General features: G+C 36.2%; 1 non-coding gene across 1 annotated transcript; it reads right to left on the bottom strand.

Moving 5' to 3' along the window:
* Positions 1–6,608: 6,608 nt before the first annotated feature.
* On the bottom strand, positions 6,609–6,715 carry LOC116145700. The gene has a single exon (XR_004130413.1). It is a non-coding gene; the product is annotated as a small nucleolar RNA R71 (small nucleolar RNA).
* Between the last annotated feature and the right edge of the window lie 12,134 nt (positions 6,716–18,849).

The following is an 18,849-nucleotide window of genomic DNA, read 5'->3' as shown; positions in this document are numbered from 1 at the left end:
AAAATATTATAAAACCCCTTAAAAAATATCAAAAAGCTCTTTATAAATATCAGAACCCCCTAATCAGGGAGATATTTGATGCTTTTTGAAAATTGCTATAGTACTTGTAGATAACTATCTCTCAAGGGTTGATTAAAATAAAGCCACACTAGCACGATTGTTCTGGGTAATTAAGCTTTTGTTTTGTTGGGTTCTTTGATTGGTTTAGTGAAGATAGTATTTGTGAAAAGTCCCTGTTTCATCTCTTCAATTAATAGTGTTTGGCTTTTGAGAAAGTGTTAAGAAAATGAGAATTAAAAAAAAAAAAAATAGAGAAACTAAAATTAATTGTTTTTTGAAATATTAAATTAAGAATTTGAAATTGGGAAGAGACTAGGAGAATATTAAATCCACATAAAAAGACTATTTGTTTTATATGCATTAGAAAATGTATTTTTTATTTTATAGTTAAAATTCAGTATTTTCTGAAATAAGTTTTTTTCTTTCAAGAGAGCACGTGTTAAGTACAGTAAAACCTCTCTATAGTCAAAATGGTAGGACTAACTAATTTTATTACTATAAGGAGGTTATAACTTAATAGAGGTATAGTTATACAAATTTATTATTTCATAATTCATGTTTTAGTAGTACAATATTAGGATTTCAATTCATGTTTTAATTGTATTAGGGTTTCAATTCAGTGCTTCAATTGTCTATTTTTGAAACGGATAGAAGATCGTGTCTTGGAACCAATAAAAGATAACTGTCTTTGATGGAATTGTAAATGCAGTTGTTGCATGGTCAATTGATGTGAAGCCACAGACAATTGCCAATTGTTTTAAGCATTACAAAATTAAGACTCCCAATGTTGATGAATTGCAAGTTACAATTGAAGTGGATGAGGAGAATCAAAGAGTCATTGTAGAATTGAGTGATTAGATTTGAGAACTTCACTATATTAATGAAATAGATATTAATATCTTCTTTAATCATCCAAATGAGCAACAAGTTATGTATGCTTTAATAGAAGAATAAATCATTGTTGTAATTAGACAAGAAGGGAAAGGAAATAATTATGAGGATGATAGTACGGGGAAATACAAAAAGTTTCATACCAAGAAGCTCTAAACGTGCTTGAGAAGCTAGAAATGTTTTGGCTTGAACAAGAATATATTCATGCTAGCGAGTAATGTACCCGCAAGTTAAAAGATGTGGTAACAACTCCAAAACATAAATTATTGTCCCAAACAACTTTAGATAAATATTTTATTTCATCTTAAACCTTTAATGTAACATACCATATATTTCTTTACAATAAACATATAATTATTACCATGTGAAGGCAACTTTCCTAAAGACTGGAATTAGAAAAATTATAACTTATTACAATGTAGAGTTTATTCTTATTTTTAACCATCCCAAATTGGGAATAAATTTTTTTAAGACTATGTAGAGTTTATTCCTATATAGAGTATCACTATAAAGAGGTTTTACTGTACTTCTATAAAAATCTCTTAAAAAATTTGAAATCACACTGATCAGCTGAGGTTTCTTTTTATTAAAAGGAAAACTTTCACTAAACCCCTCAAACTAGAATACTATACCCATGAGCTCTGATAATAGTTGATAATTCCCTACTGTTATTACATTTATTAAATGTAAATATAAAGTAATTTTATAAAATATAAGTAATAGAATATAAATACGTCATTTATGGAATAATATCATAACATTTTATATTTATCTCTTGATAAAAAGACTTTGTATATAAAATTTAAAGAGTTTATTGTGATGAGTATAATTGAACTTTATGATTCATTTGATATGTATGTTTCAGAGTTGTTTTAGCACCATTGACGAGACAAAGGTCTTACGACAATGTTCCTCAACCTCATGCCATCAAATTTTACTCTGAGGGTGCGTTTGGTTAAGAGAATATTATATTATTGAGAATGTTATATTAAGGGGAAGATAGATTACCTTGAAAGATTACTAGGAATGTTATATTAATGTGTTTGGTTAGGAGGAATATTAATGTGTTTACTTGCTTCATATTTAAATCTATATTTAGTTTGATCTCTAAATGTCTCTAAATGTCATTATTCTACTGATATTTGTTCATTCTACAAAAGGAATTTCTTACTGAGTCTAGGGAAAAAACACTGCACGTTAAGAGTTTATTACATAATACTAAGAATGACAATTTAAATATGCATGATTACTTTGTGAAAATGAAAAGTTTTGCTAAAAGTTTATCATCCAGTGGAGTAGTTGTCATGGGTGAAGAACTACTAAATTACATCTTAGATGGACTTGAGTCTAAGTATGATGTTGCAGTTGTAAATATAACCACTTGGTTAGAATCAAAGCTGGATCTTGATCTGTCAGTTCAAGAAGCTCAAATTATACTGCAAAAATTTGAGCTCAAACTGAAAAGGCAAATGCAGTGATGAAATTTGTTGTTAATGCTAAATTTCATGGGAGTTCTATCAACATTGCAAACTTTTCATCTGATGCAGTGAATAAGAAAACACAATCTGAACAATCTCAGTTTGTTACTAGTCATTCTCAATTCAACTCTCAGCCAACACCTACTGTGCAATCTATAAATTTTATGTCTTCACACTCCACCTCTTGAAAAAAGTAGTTGATGAATTCTGCACTTTAGAATTAGTTTTATCCTTAACCTTTTCCTGGAGGTTTCTATAATGGTCGAGGAAGAGGCAGAAGTGGAAACAAAACCAGAGTTATCTGTCAAGTGTGTGGAAAAACTGGCCATCTTGCATTGAATTGCTACCATCGGTTTGATGTGCATTTCACTGCAAACAACTTTATGGCTCCAAACTACTCTTCCTCACCAGAATCTTTTCAAAGACCTCAATATTCCAGTGGAATTCCTCAACAATATTCCCATGGACAACCTCCAATGATGCAAATGAACACTCAAGCTAGGACTTATCCACAATATTAGTCTAATGCTGGTTAACAAATTCCATTTCAACCTAGATCCTCTTCCACTAATACTGGTCATCAGATACCATCTGCTCCTTCTCCAAATATGCACAATCAAGTGTATTTTACTCGAGCATAAACATAGCAACATCCTGTCTCAGCTATCAATTACATTGCCACAAGGTCAACCAGTCAAGATGCAGTTTGGTACATGGATTATGGGGCTACGGACCATGTAACTTCAAATCTTTCTCAACTGACAGTAAGTTCCAACTATACAGGAACTAAGCAACTTCAAGTTGGAAATTGTGAGTTGCTTTCTATAACTCATATTGCATATGCACTCTTACCTTATTCATCTAGGAATTTACAGCTTAATCATGTCTTATATGTCCCTTATATTACTAAAAACTTGTTGAACAGTTCTAAATTTACCAGAGAAAATAATGTTTTTATTGAATTCTTTGCTGATTATTGTGTGGTTAAGGACAAGCAAACCAAAGAAGATATTCTTCAAGGAATCCTTAAAGCTGGTCTCTATCAACTTCAAGTCCTAGCTACTCCATCTCTTGTGTTTACGGAAGTCTTTGCCAGAATAGTCTTTCTTGAGTCTGCACTTGTTAGTCCTGTGTATAAGAGTCTTAGTTACTACAATTTTTAATTCCTGTAAGAATGATAATCAGCCTTTTGTTCTTGTATCTCCTATTTCTAATGCTACTATTATTAATAAAATGAGTCCTTTGCAATCATTTCTTGTTTAGAAAACTGATACAATGTTATGGCACAAAAAGATTAGGTCATCCAAATGAAGTTATTCTCACCAAAATTTTGACTGATTTGCTTATATCTCATTATATTAAAAATAACACTACCTTTGCCAAGGCTGCCAATTTGGCAAACTCTATCAGTTTGTATTTCCAAGGTCTAGTTTTAGAGCCTCCAATCCTCTTGACTTAGTTTACTCTGACCTCTAGGGCCCTTCACCTATTCCTTCACCTAAAAGTTTCAAATAGTATGTTCAATTTCTTGATGATCATAGCAAGTTTAGTTGGATCTTTCCTTTAAAAACCAAATCTGAAACTCAAACTGTTTTAAAGCAATTTTAAAAACTTGTTGAAAGACAATTCAATACTTCTTTAAAATGTGTCCAAACTAATTGGGGAGGAGAGTATAGAAGCTTAGTTCATTACCTTCATGAACCTGGTATACATTTTAGACATCCTTACCCTGACACACATCAACAAAATGGAAGGGTAAAGAGAAAACATCGCCAAATTGTTGAACAATGTTTGACTTTACTAGCTCAAGCTAGTATGCCTCTTAAATATTGGTGGTTTTCTTTTTCAAACTATTGTTTATCTCACAAATAGGCTTCCAACACCTGTATTGTCTAATACTTCTCCATTTCAAGTTTTATTTCATAAAGTTCCTAAATATTTTGTTGTCAATGTGTTTGGTTGTGTTGTCAATCCATTTCTTAGACCTTAAAATTCTTACAAATTCAACTTTCACACTCTAAGTGTGATAAGAGCATGAATGTTTATATTTTGTTAGTGATTTAATTAGTTTATTTATGGAAAAATGTGTTTAAAGTGTGGAATTTAGATTATTTCTTTCATAAATACCATTTATGGGATCACGGGTGCATTTTGAGTGTTTTCAGGCTGAAACAGGTTTTTGAAGGGAAAAGAATGATGTGGATAGGATTCACAATGCGTAGGAACAAATGGCACAAGAATCAGGGTCGAAATGAGGAAGTTGTGGCACGTCGAAGATGTTACGGAAAATCTGGATATCCTTCATCATGAGTATGCCTTGATGTTTTTGTCATAACTTGAGCTGTAGAAATCAGAATTCGACAATTCTGGTGGCGTTGGAAAGCTTATTCAGAGAGCTACAATGTTTTTGTTATGACTTGTTCAAATTATAAAGATTATGGATGCCTTGTACAGAAAGAACTATCACTGCAGCTACCATTCTTACTGCCGCGGTGATGGGTCACTAGTGTGTGTTAATTCATTATCCGAATCTGAATCTGAATGGGCTAAGTTTTCTGATCTTTTTCCTAAGCATGACCAGGACCCTATAGAGAGGGAGGAGAGTCTTTAAGAAAGAAAAAGGGGAGAGACTTTTGGGAGAAAAGAAGAGGATGGCTACCAAATTGGAGATCGGGATCCTGAAAGCTCTCGTTCACCGATTAGAGAAGTTTTTATCTTTTTTCTTGAACTGATTTCATTGAATAGAATGATGGATTTTGTTATTTTCATTATGAACTAAATATCTTTTCTAGGGCTAAGATGTAGGCCAATTTATGAATATGTGTTGACTTGGATTGTTGTTAATTCTTATTGAGCTTTTAATTCTAAGTTTTATTATTGTGCATAATGCTTTCAATTCTCAAGGGCCCGAGAGTTGAATGAAATCATGGGTTAGGTTGAGATTGAGAGATGAAACCTGATTTGTCTTAGGTAATAAAACCATAGATTGAGCGAACGCTAGAGATAGGTTACCATGATCTGTGAGGCTCCGGTAAATTCCATAGAGCTTAATGATCTCTTAGCTCCTAAATCCAACTTAGAGATATCTTGGGTTGTTGCTTAAGGGTTAATTTGCTAATTGCTCGAGAGAGAGTTAGTGGAATAAGAGGGGATTTGGCTTTTAGAATGCGCTTGATTAGGTTAACAACAGATGTCAATGCATAGGATTAAATTGGTGCGAAATCTATGCCCTAGGTTTAGTCATATTGATCTTTACATCAAAGCGTTTACAAATTCTGCATTTATTTAGTTTTTAGTTTGTTACTTTATCATTAAAGCTTTTCTTAAAATTCTGTTTTATCAAATAGCAATAGGATAGACTAGTTTGGTACTTGGTAGGTAGTTCCCTTGGGATTCGACACTCGTTTACTCGAGCTTTATTATTTGCATAATTTCATACACTTGCGAATAGCCTGTCAAGTTTTTGGCGCCGTTGCTGGGGAACTATTTTGTTTTACCAATATCATTACGAAATATTTAGTTGCTAATTTGATTTGTTTATTTTTGTCTATTGAAACTTTTATTTGTGGTTGTTTTGTTTGTTGTTTTCAGCTAGAATCCAGAGAGTTTACGTTCGAGAGGTAGGGGTGATCTTAATCGACTAGATTTTGAGATCGAACGAACCGCTAGATAGTTGAGAAAGGAAAAGAGGCAAGCTGAATCTGAAAAAGCAATGGCTAACATAGGATTTGTCAATCGAATGTGCAAAATCCAGAGGTTGAGAATGAGCATATCTTGGGGGGAGATGCAGTGCGTGGTGCAGAAGTAGTTCAGAGGGCATTGAAGGACTATTCTAGTCCTACTATCGATGGTTGTTATTCAAGCATTAGGAGACCACCTGTTCAAGCAAAAATTTTTGAGATTAAGCCAGCAATTATCAGAATGATTTAGCAGTCGATCCAATTCGCTGGGTTACCTAATGATGACCCCAACCTGTATATCGCAAATTTTCTGGAGTTGTGCGACACGTTCAAGCATAATGGGGTATTCGAGGATGCAATCAGACTAAGGCTTTTCCCATTCTCTCTTCGGGATAAAGCTAAGGCTTGGTTGATTTCATTGCCATCTGGGAGCATCACGACGTGGAATGAGTTGGCTCAAGCGTTCCTCACTAAGTACTTTCTACCTGCCAAGTCAGCCAAACTGAGGAGTGAGATTACCAACTTTTACCAACAAGATTCAGAGTCATTGTGTAAAGCATGGGAAAGGTTTAAGGATCTCTTACAGAGGTGCCTACACCATGGTATATGACAAGCTATTCGCAAGTGTACGAAATCGTGCAAGTAATAAAGCTCGAGTAAACGAGTGTCAAATCCCAAGGGAACTACCTACCAAGTACCAAACTAGTCTATTCTATTGCTATTTGATAAAACAGAACTTTAAGAATGACTTTAATGAAATAAAATAATAAACTAAAAACTAAACACTAAATAAAGGCAGAATTTGTAAACACTTTGAAGTAAAGATCAATATGACTAAACCTAGGGCATAGATTTCACACCAATTTAATCCTATGCACTGACAATTATTACTAACCTAATTAAACTTATTCTAAAGGCCAAACTCCCTAATATTATACTAACTTTCTCTCGAACAATTAGCGAATTAACCCTTAAGAAACAACCCAAAATATCTCTAAGTTGAATTTAGAAGCTAAGAAATCATTAAGTTATATGGAATTTACCAGAGCCTCACAGATCGCGGTAACCTATCTCTAGCGTTCGCTCAATCAATGGTTTTATTACCTTAGACTAATCAAGTTTCATCTCTCAATCTCAACCCAACCCATGATATCATTCAACTCTCGGATCCTTAAGAATTGAAAGCATTACACACAATAATAAAACTTAGAATTAATGCTCAATTAAAAATCACAACAATAATGTCAATACATATTCATAAATTGGGCTACATCTTTAGCCCTAGAAAGAGAATTAGTTCATAAATACAGTAATGAAAACAACCATTATATTGAATAACATGAGTTCAAGAATGGAAAATAGAAACACTTCTCTAATTTGTGAACGAGAATCGCAAGAATTCCAATCTCTAAAGTAGTGGCCGTCCTTTCTCCTTCTTCAATCCCCCTTAAAACTAATTAAAAATCCTTATTTATAGTCTAGGGTTTTCCGGTTACTTAGGAAAAGAATTAAAATCCTTAACCCACTCAAATTCAGATTAGGAGAATGCAATAACCCAAACAGGCCCGAGACCCATCGCTGCGGTGATGAGAAATGATTGCTGCGGCGATCGTTCTTTCTGTCCCCAGAGTCCGTGAACTTCAGAATTTGGTAAAGTCATCAATTAACTTTGTAGCTCTTTGAATAAGCTTTCCAACGCCACTAGAATCGTCAAATTCTGATTACCACAGCTCAAGTTATGATAAAAAAATCGAAGCATGCTCATCTTAAAGGATTTCCAGATTTTACATTGTAGTTTCGACGAGTCACAACTTTCTCGTTTCAACTCCGATTCTTGCACCGTTTGTTCCTACTTGTCACGAATTCCATCGACATCATTCTTTTTCCTTCCAATATCGGTTAGAACCTGAAAATACTCAAAATACACCCGTGATCCCGTAAAAGGAATTTATGAAATAATAAATTCAAATTCCAATAATTAAATACCTTTTTCCACAAATAATCCAATTAAATCACTAATAAAATGTATACTTTCAAGCTCTTATCAGTATACCAATCTGGTCGCAAGTGCAAACGTTCTACCAAGGGTTGTTTGCACTACCAAGGGTTGCTACCAACCATTTAGGCTATGATTGATGCTGCAAGTGGGGGAGCCTTGAACAATAAAATGCCAGAGGAAGCTTACAATCTGATTGATGTGATGGCGAACAACAACTATATGAGGACTCTGGAGAGAAATTCAACAAGGAGATCAGCGAGAGTGCACGAAGTCGACAATTACACTGCATTGGCTACTCAACTTATGAACATCCAGAAGCAATTAGGTAATGTGTTGAAAATAAGTGCAATTGAATCTACCTCTCTAACATGTGATCTTTGTCCAGGAAATCATGTGTCGAACGATTTCAAAGAGGGAAACCAGTTTGCTCAACTTGAACAAGCCAACTACGTCAACAATTTCCAAAGAGGGCAAGGGAATCCGTATTCCAATACATATAATCCAGCATGGAGGAAACAGCCAAATTTTTCATGGAGCAACAACAATGAGCAAAAACAAGTACCTGTCTTTCAACCTCAAGAGCAAAAATCAAACTTGGAAAATGCATTAACCAAGTTCATTGAGGAGACAAGCAAGAGGTTTGAGAAGACCGACGTCTTGGTTCAAAATCAATCTGCATCTATTAGGAACCTTGAGACTCAAATTGGGCAGATTCACAACATATTAGCGGGAAGAGGTCAAGGGGTTTTAGCGAGTGATATAGAGAAAAATCCCAAGGAACAGGCACATGCAATCACCCTGAGGAGTGGAAGAAGTTTAGAAAATTTGGAGGCTGAAAAACAGAGGAAAGAACAAAACCTGAAGGACGATCACCGTGGCTATGAAGATGGTGGCCGCGGCGAGCGTGAGATTGCGGAGAAATTTGTCAGAAACAGGGACGATCACCACAATGATGATGATGGTGGCCGTAGCGAGCGTGCATTTGCGCAGAAGCCCCCGTTGAGCCAAGCAACTCTGCCATACCCACAACGTTTGAAGAATCAGAAACTCGATAAGCAATTCGGTAAGTTCATTGACATGTTTCGAAGTTTACATATTAATATCCCTTTTGTTGATATGCTTGAACAAATGCCGAAGTATGCAAAATTTTTGAAGGAGATCCTCATGCACAAGAGAAAATTTGAGGAACATGAGAAAGTCATGCTGACAGAGGAATGCAGCGCGCTAATTCAAAAGAAATTACCACCTAAACTACAAGATCCAGGGAGTTTTACTATCCTTTGTATTATTGGTAGTTGTTATTTTGATAAAGTGTTATGCGATTTAGGGGCTAGTATTAACTGAATGACGTTTTCCATCTACAGGAAGCTTGGATTGGGAGAAGTGAAGCCAACCACCGTGTCTCTCCAATTAGCTGATCGATCGATTACATATCTTAGGGGGGTAGTAGAAGACGTCCTGATTAAGGTAGATAAACTGATTTTCCCAGTAGATTTCATAGTGTTAGATATGGAGGAAGATAAGGAAATACCTTTAACTTTAGGGCGACCTTTTTTGGCCACGGGTAGAACATTGATAGATGTCCACCAAGGGGAGTTGATCTTAAGGGTAGAAGATGAGCAAGTAGAATTTGATGTTTTCAAGTCTATGAAGCGTCCATCTGAATTCGATTCATGTTTTAAGATTGATGTTTTCGACACCATAGTGGAGCAGAATTTTGAAGAGAACTACCCAATTCTGCCTTTAGAGAATTGTTTGATGAATTCTAGAGACCAGGAAGATGAAGTTGATAGTGAAGAGATAAGAGAATGTCTAAGATACTTAAGAGCTTTACCACCCTTAGGTCGTCCCAAGGCTAAATTGATTAGAGAAATTGGAGCCGTGGAGTCTCAATCAACTTTACCAATCACAAAGGCGCCTACACTTGAGCTCAAGCAACTACCATCTCATTTAAGGTATGCATTTCTAGAAGAGGGTAAATTTTTTCCAGTCATTATTAATGCTTCTTTGACTGTTATAGAGGAAGAAAAGTTGTTGTGCATTTTGAGAAAGTACAAGAAGGCCATTGGATGGACAATTGCGGATATCAAAGGTATCAGTCCTTCAATCTGCATGCACAAGATTTTAATGGAGGAAAGTTACAAGCCTACTGTCCAACCACAGAGAAGATGAATCCATCAATGCAAGAAGTGGTCAAGAAGGAGGTGTTGAAGCTTTTAGATGTAGGAATAATATATCCAATTTTGGATAGTGCATGGGTGAGTCCAGTCCAAGTGGTGCCAAAGAAGAAAGGAATGACAGTGGTCCGAAATGACAACAACGAGTTGATTCCGACACGAACAGTCACAGGATGGAGAGTACGTATCGACTATCACAAGCTGAATTCTGTGACTCGTAAGGACCATTTTCCATTGTCGTTCATCGATCAAATGTTGGAGAAGTTAGTGGGCCATGAGTTCTACTATTTCCTAGATGGATATTCAGGCTACAACCAAATTGCCATAGCGTTGGAAGATCAAGAGAAGACGACTTTCACGTGCCCATACGGAACATTCACCTATCGAAGAATGCCTTTTGGCTTGTGCGATGCTCCTGCAACTTTTCAACGTTGCATGATCTCAATTTTTTTTGATATGGTTGAAAAGTCCATTGAAGTTTTCATGGACGATTTTTCTGTTTTTGGAAATTCTTTTGATGATTGTTTAACTAACTTGTCTAATGTTTTGCAGAGATGTGTTGACACTAACTTGGTGCTCAATTGGGAAAAATGCCATTTCATGGTATGAGATGGGATTGTGTTAGGTCATCGGATATCAGCGAACAACATTGAGGTGGATCGAGCAAAGATTGAAGTCATTGAGAAACTATCACCTCCAAATTCAGTGAAGGCTGTCAGAAGCTTCCTTGGGCATGCGGGCTTTTATAGGAGATTCATACAGGATTTCTCTAAAATCTCTAAACCTCTTTGTGATTTATTAGCTAAGGATGTTCCTTTTAATTTCAGTCAAGAGTGTTTAGATGCATTTAAGTGTTTAAAAGAAAAATTAATTTCTGCTCCTATTATTGTTGCGCCCGATTGGGAGTTTCCTTTTGAACTCATGTGTGATTCGAGTGATTATGCTTTAGGGGTTGTTTTATGATAGCGAAAAGGTAAGGTCTTGCATTTGATTTATTATGCCAGTAAGACTTTAACGGGACCACAGCTGAATTATGCCACTACTGAGAAAGAATTTTTAGCAGTAGTATTTTCTATTGATAAGTTTCATTCTTATTTGCTAGGTACCAAGGTCATTGTGTACACAGACCATGCTGCATTGAAGTACCTCCTAGCAAAATGGGACTCCAAGCCAAGATTATTGTGATGGGTATTGCTCCTATAGGAATTCGACTTGGACATCAAGGACAAGAAAGGAACGGAAAATCAAGTGGCTGACCATTTATTCCGATTGGAGTCCAATGAAGAAGTTCGAGAGGAAGAAAAGCCAATCAACGAATACTTCCTGGATGAGCAATTGTTTGCTATTCAAGAAGGACCATGGTTTGTGGACATTGCTAACTATTTGGCGCAAAAGGTTATGCCCCCTGGAATGAACTCCTAAAGACAAAAGAAATTTTTTGCAGATTTAAAGTACTACTTCTGGGAGGATCCATTTTTGTACAAGCATTGCGCCAATCAAATGATAAGACAATGTGTGCCAGAGGAAGAGATGACGAATATACTTCTTATAGTCATTCAATGGAAGTTGGTGGTCATTTCGGTTTGAGAAAGACCGCCGCAAAAGTTCTTCAATCAGGATTTTTCTAGCCTACTCTTTTTAAAGATGCTTTTCGCCTTGTTATAAGTTGTGATTAGTGTCAACGGGTTGGGAATATATCTAGGAGAAATGCCATGCCTTTAAATAATATCCTAGAAGTAGAATTGTTTGATGTTTGGAGGATAGATTTTACGGGACCTTTTCCTTCTTCGTTTTAGTTGTTGTAGATTATGTGTCAAAGTGGGTGGAAGCTGCTGCGTTGCCAACAAATAATGCTTGTGTCGTTATCAAGTTCGTAAAAAAGAATATCTTTTCAAGGTTTGGCATACCAAGAGCCATTATTAGTGATGGTGGTTCTCACTTTTGCAATCGTCAATTCACAACATTATTAAGCAAGTATGGAGTTACACATCGAGTTGCAACCCCATATCACCCACAAACTAGTGGCCAAGTGGGAGCTGAAACGAATCCTGGAAAAGACAGTGAACACCTCTCGAAAGGATTGGGCAACTAAACTTGATATGCACTATGGGCGTATAGGACAACATTCAAAACACCAATAGGAATGTCACCCTATAGAATGGTTTACGGAAAAGCTTGTCACTTGCCAGTGGAGTTAGAGCACAGATTGTATTGGGCAGTAAAGTTTCTGAATTTTGATCTACAAGCCGTAGGAGCAAAACGTTTACTGCAACTCAATGAGATGGAAGAGTTTCGCAATAATACATACGAGAATGCCTGAATCTACAAAGAAAAGACTAAGCAGTGGCATGACAAGCACATTGTGAACAAGGAATTCAAGGAGGGCAACAACGTGCTACTGTTTAACTCAAGACTATGACTTTTTCTAGGTAAATTACGCTCAAGATGGTCTGGCCGATTCATCATCCATCGCGTGTTTCCGTATGGGCCATAGAGCTTCACCACTTGACGAAGGGAACATTCAAAGTCAATGGGCAAAGATTGAAACCCTATATTAAGAATGGAAATGACAACGAGATGGTTTCATTTCTTCTTCAGAATCCTAATTGACAACAAAAAAGAAGTCGAGCTTAAGACTTTAAACAAGCGCTTTTTGGGAGGCAACCTAATTTTTTCGTTTCCGTTTGGTTGATTTTCTTTTTTTTTTTTTTAATTTTTTTTATGAGTAATGATGTTTCTATTTAGTATTTCTTCTTTTCTTTTGATATGTGTGTATGTTTTTTGTGTTAGTGATAGTTTATTAATTCTGACGTTTGATTGTCTTTGTCAGGGTATGGGAAACGCACATTCCTGGAAAAGAAATAAACAGTTCAGCATCACGCTCGCCACGGAGGTGAACTCTGTCGCTGCAGCGAGGGTGTGTTTCATGCACGAACAAGGGGCAGATGATTAATCACGCTCGCCGCAACAATGAGCCTTATCGCTGCAGCGAGCGTGAATCCAACGTGATGCCGCGACGACAACAATGATCGCCGCAGCTACAAAAACGATCACCATAGTGATTGTAACAGGCCATGCAATTATTGCGTTTAAATTAGTTTGTTCTTCTTCTTCTCTTTACAACATTTTACATTACATGCTCTTCTCTTCCACAGTGCCCTTCACCAACTTCTTTTTCATTTCCTCAAAATTCATTCCACCCATTTTTAATTTGTATTCCATTGCTTACTAACACACTCAAATTCCCACCATATTACGCAGATTAAGGAGGCAAGAGGAGTTTTCGCAAAAAAAAAAAAAAACAAAAAAAAAAAAAAAAAAATCAAGGTTAGGGTTTCCAAAGAGAATTTGGGGGTTTTCGAAACTTCATCTAATCCATATCAATTCAAGGCGTATTTGGACAGAACAAGATTCAAGTAAGTGTTTCTCAACCATTTTGCATTGTAATTTTGAGTGTGGAAGGGTGGAATCCATTGATTTGAGTTTTGTAGAAGTGTGGGATGGTTTTGTGTTGGTTGTGAAGATTGATAGAGATTGGGTGATTTTTGTGGGAATGTTTATTTTTGTGATTGTGTGTGATTGAAGAAGGGAAGTTGAAGATTGGGAGAGATTGAGTTGATTTTCATTGAGCAATGTGAGTATTTTGACTGAGTGTTTGGGTTGAGTTCGAAATAGTGATAATGGCACCTAAAAGAAAGCCTGGAAGTGATAGGAGAGAAAAAGGAAAAGGGCAGGCCTCCAGTGATACCCGGTTTGTCAGCCAGGCTGCCCAGGAAAGGTATGAAAATTTTGCAAAGCAACCGGGCTATTTATTGAAGAACGAGGGCTGGTGTTTACAGAAGCTTTTGAGGGAATAATTGATGTGATTCAAGCTCTGGGTTGGGAGAAATTTTGCAAAGATCCCCCAGCACCTGCTATTGCCTCTGTGGTAAAGGAGTTCTATGCCAACGCTCCTGATAGCGTTGACGGGAGGACAATGGTAAGAGGTAAAGAGATCGTGTTTAATGCAGCTGCGATTAATGAATTTTATGGGCTGCCGCAAGTTGAGTTTGATGATGATGCCTATGCCGCATTCAAGCAACAAGTGGATTTTGACACAGTAATTAATTCTTTGACAGAAGGGAAAGCTACATGGTTTATTGCGGCTGGGGAACACGTCCGTTTTGAAAGTAAGTTCTTGGACTCAACTTCGCGCATGTGGTTATATTTTGTATGCTCTCGCTTGATGCCCTCCAAGAACATGAGTACTGTTAGTAAAGCTAGGGCGATCTTAAGGTATGCTATCCGCCAGTAGATGAGGATGAATGTGGGTGAAATTATCTTTCAAGAGATTACCTATTCGGCAAAGCATACCAAGATGGGCTTTTATTTTCCTCACCTGATTACTGCATTATGTACACAAGCGAAAGTGCCATTGAATGCTGAAGAGGTTTTTATTCCACAAGGAGTGTGTCTTACCGTGCAATTTATGCAAAATTTAACCAGTGGGGGCAGAGTAGAGGTACCCAGGACCAAAGCATCTTTATCGTCGAAGCTTTCCCAAAAAGATCAATTGTCGAAGCTGAATGAAGACATCAAAAAGTTGAAACAGCAATAGAATTGTCAAGAGAACTGGATGACATGGATGAGTGGGCAAATGAGGCTGTAACATGAGATGTAAAGATTGCAACTTGCTCATGCTGGGATAGTAGCGTCGGGGTGTGAATGGACTGATTTTGTGTACCCGGCGGATGAGCAACATGATGATGCTCCTGATGAGGATTTTGAGGAGAGTATGGAGGAGTAGATTTTAGTTAATGTTGTCAATGCAGTTTGTTTTGGTTGTTTTTATTTTTCTATTTTGATGTACTTTCATTTTGTCTACTGTGTGTTCTTTGAGTCTTTGTGAACTATTAGTCTATTTTGTTTTATAGTTTTATTTTTCTTTGTTCATGCTCTTTTTATCCATTCTTGTATTCTGCATAACTATGATGGCCGACACGGTCTGTTTAGTGGTTTTTTTGTTTTAATAAAACGACTGGTGTATACGACTGGACGACTTTATTTTGTTGAGGAATGCGGTAACGTTTTCTTTCTTTTACTCTTACGTTTAACATTGGGGACAATGTTGATTTTATTGGTTGGGGTAGGAATTTAAGAAACTTAAATTGAGCAGAATTTTGTTATGGATTTAGAGAGCAGTTTTATTTATTCTTTTATTTTAGGTTATGAGTTTTAATTTTTTTTGTCTCTTGGATGAAGTCATATGTCTATGATAGGAATGTGATTGCAATAACATAGAACTAATGGAGGACATTAATTTTTACCTTTGCGTACAGATGTGTGTGAATATTAATGATATGAAGTTGAGACCCTAGTGAACTGTGGATTGAAAGTAATTCAGTCACCTACTTAGAGACGTATTATGTATGAAGTTTCCATGAACTTTATTGTGATTTCAACAAACTCTAGAACCATTTGATAATCACTCAAGGCGAAATCCTAGAATTCACATCACTTAGGAAATGATTTAGGCTATTTTTGGACCGATTGAGCCTTTCAAGCCAACCCTTGTTTTTGTCATTGCTAGTTAGCCCTTTGAGCCTTTTTAAACACAATTTTGCCTTGTTTTTCGTTCTTTGAACTTAATGTTTACCCTATCCTGATTTTGAGCCTAAAACACAATCCGACCCGTTTTATCATTAAGAGACTTTATTGTTCTTCAAGCTTATTATGAGTTTTGGTAAGGAAGTGTGGTTGTCACAACCCACGTGTGTGAAGAAATTGGTTGGGGGTTGTGGAGTATTTGTAAAATCAATGGGGATGTACATGTTGTGCATGTTTCAGCCTTCTTATTTTTATTATGTTGTGCCACAAAAAAAAAAAAAGGGGCATTGAAAAGCATTGTGAAGATTAGGAATTATGAAATTGAGTGGTTATCACTGTCAAAAAGAAAGAACTCGATAAGGGTTGGGAAGCTACCGAATGAAAAAGAGAAGTGTTTTGTATGATAGTAATAAGAGTAATGAAAATTTAGTCTCTTAATGTAATTGTTGTTAATTTCTCTTTTCGTGCCTTCATGAACTCATACCCCAGCCTAATGTTACAACCTTTATAGACCTATTGATCCAAGGTGATGTGAAATTCTACATTAGTGGAGAATGATTTGAAAAGTGAGCCTGGAGTTTGATTCCATGATTCACATATAAGTCATAACCTGAATACTGAGATCAAAATTTTGTTCATGAATGTTGTGCATAACACCATCCGAGTTTGTAGACAACTGGTTTGTGGTTGTATGGATGTTCTAGGGTCAATAACGATAATGAAATTGATGTTTGCATTGTCTGTGAGTTTTAGGTGATTTTTAATTAATCTATTTATTTTGTGTATACGCAATTTTTGAGACGTCTTTATGAACTGATCCTAGACTTTTTGTTAGTGTGTTCTTTTTATGTTTATGTTTTTGTTATTTTTGGAGTTTAGGATAAGTTTAGTGTGGATGTTTATGGGTATCATCGCTGGAAACCCTCATGAGACTATAACTCGTCCAACTAGGGCCACCTAGGGGTTTAAAGGCTTGTTGCATATGCTAAATGCAATCGTGTCAATCTACGAAAGTGATTTAGGATAGTCTAGATTTAGGTTTTTAATCAGTTGTTTTCTTTTCAAGCTCAGAGACTTATTTTATAGCTTATTTGCTAGGGACTAGCAAAAAGCTGGTTGGGGGTTGTGATAAGAACCTGAATGTTTATATTTTGTTAGTGATTTAATTGGTTTATTTATGGAAAAATATGTTTAAAGTGTGGAATTTGGATTATTTCTTTCATAAATACCATTTATGGGATCACGGGTGCATTTTGATTGTTTTCAGGCTCAAACAGGTTTTTGAAGGGAAAAGAATGATGTCGATAGGATTTACAATGCGTAGGAACAAACGACACAAGAATCAAGGTCAAAATGGGGAAGTTGTGGCACGTCAAAGATGTTACGGAAAATCTGGAAATCATTCATCATGAGTATGCCTCGATGTTTCTGTCATAACTTGAGCTGTAGAAATCAGAATTTGACGATTTTGGAGGCGTTGGAAAGCTTGTTTAGAGAGCTATAATGTTTTTGTTGATAACTTGTTCAAATTCTAAATATTATGGATGCCTTGGATAGAAAGAACGATCGTCACAGTGACCATTCTTACCACCGTGGCAATGGGTCATGGGTGTGTGTTAATTCATTATCCGAATCCGAATCTGAATGGGCTAAGTTTTCTAATCTTTTTTATAAGCATGACCAGGACCCTATAGAGAGGGAGGAGAGTCTTTAAGAAAGAAAAAAGGGAGAGACTTTTGGGAGAAAAGAAGAGGACGGCTACCAAATTGGAGATTGGGATCCTAAAAGGTCTCGTTCACCGATTAGAGAAGTTTTTATCTTTTTTCTTGAAGTGATGTCATTGAATAGAATGATGGATTTTTTTAGTTTCATTATGAACTAAATCTCTTTTCTAGGGCTAAGATGTAGCCCAATTTATGAATGTGTGTTGACTTAGATTGTTGTTAATTCTTATTGAGCTTTTAATTCTAAGTTTTATTATTGTGCATAATGCTTTCAATTCTCAAGGGCCCGAGAGTTGAATGAAATCATGGGTTAGGTTGAGATCGAGAGATGAAACCTGATTTGTCTTAGGTAATAAAACCATAGATTGAGCGAACGCTAGAGATAGGTTACCGCGATCTGTGAGGCTCCGGTAAATTCCATAGAGCTTAATGATCTCTTAGCTCCTAAATCCAACTTAGAGATATCTTGGGTTGTTGCTTAAGGGTTAATTTGCTAATTGCTCGAGAGAGAGTTAGCGGAATAATAGGGGATTTGGCTTTTAGAATGCGCTTGATTAGGTTAACAACAGATGTCAATGCATAGGATTAAATTGGTGCGAAATCTATGCCCTAGGTTTGGTTATATTGATATTTACATCAAAGAGTTTACAAATTCTGTATTTATTTAGTTTTTAGTTTGTTGCTTTATCATTAAAGCTTTTCTTAAAATTCTGTTTTATCAAATAGCAATAGGATAGACTAGTTTGGTACTTGGTAGGTAGTTCCCTTGGGATTCGACACTCGTTTACTCGAGCTTTATTACTTGCACGATTTCATACACTTGCGAATAGCCTGTCAAAGTGTACTTTTGTTGGTTATGGTTTACATCATAAGGGCTATAAGTGCTTAGACCATACTAGTCGAATGTATATATGTCAAAGTGTCAAATTTGATGAGTTTGATTTTCCATTTTCTTACTTAAACTCCAAGTCCATCCCCTCTCATTCACACTCTCAATTACCTATTGAGTCTGATTCACCTTTATCTTTTCCTCAAATATGGCAAGTTCATCATACTGGAGTCTTTTCTTCACATACCTCATCTTCATTGTCTGAATTTTATCACTATCCAACCACAGATAATTAGCTATCTTCACCAATAACACAAACTGCCAACTCTAATATATAAATTTCACCACTTGAGGAGTAGCCTAGCCTAAATTGCCTCCTGCTTCTTTATCAACAAATCAGTGTACTATTTCTACTTCCCCCACAA

The sequence above is a fragment of the Pistacia vera genome, unplaced genomic scaffold, assembly GCF_008641045.1.
Source record: "Pistacia vera cultivar Batoury unplaced genomic scaffold, PisVer_v2 Contig464, whole genome shotgun sequence".
In the NCBI taxonomy this organism is placed as follows: Eukaryota; Viridiplantae; Streptophyta; class Magnoliopsida; order Sapindales; family Anacardiaceae; genus Pistacia; species Pistacia vera.
Note: the sequence above shows the minus strand (reverse complement) of the source record. Positions and strands in the feature narration are given on the sequence as shown.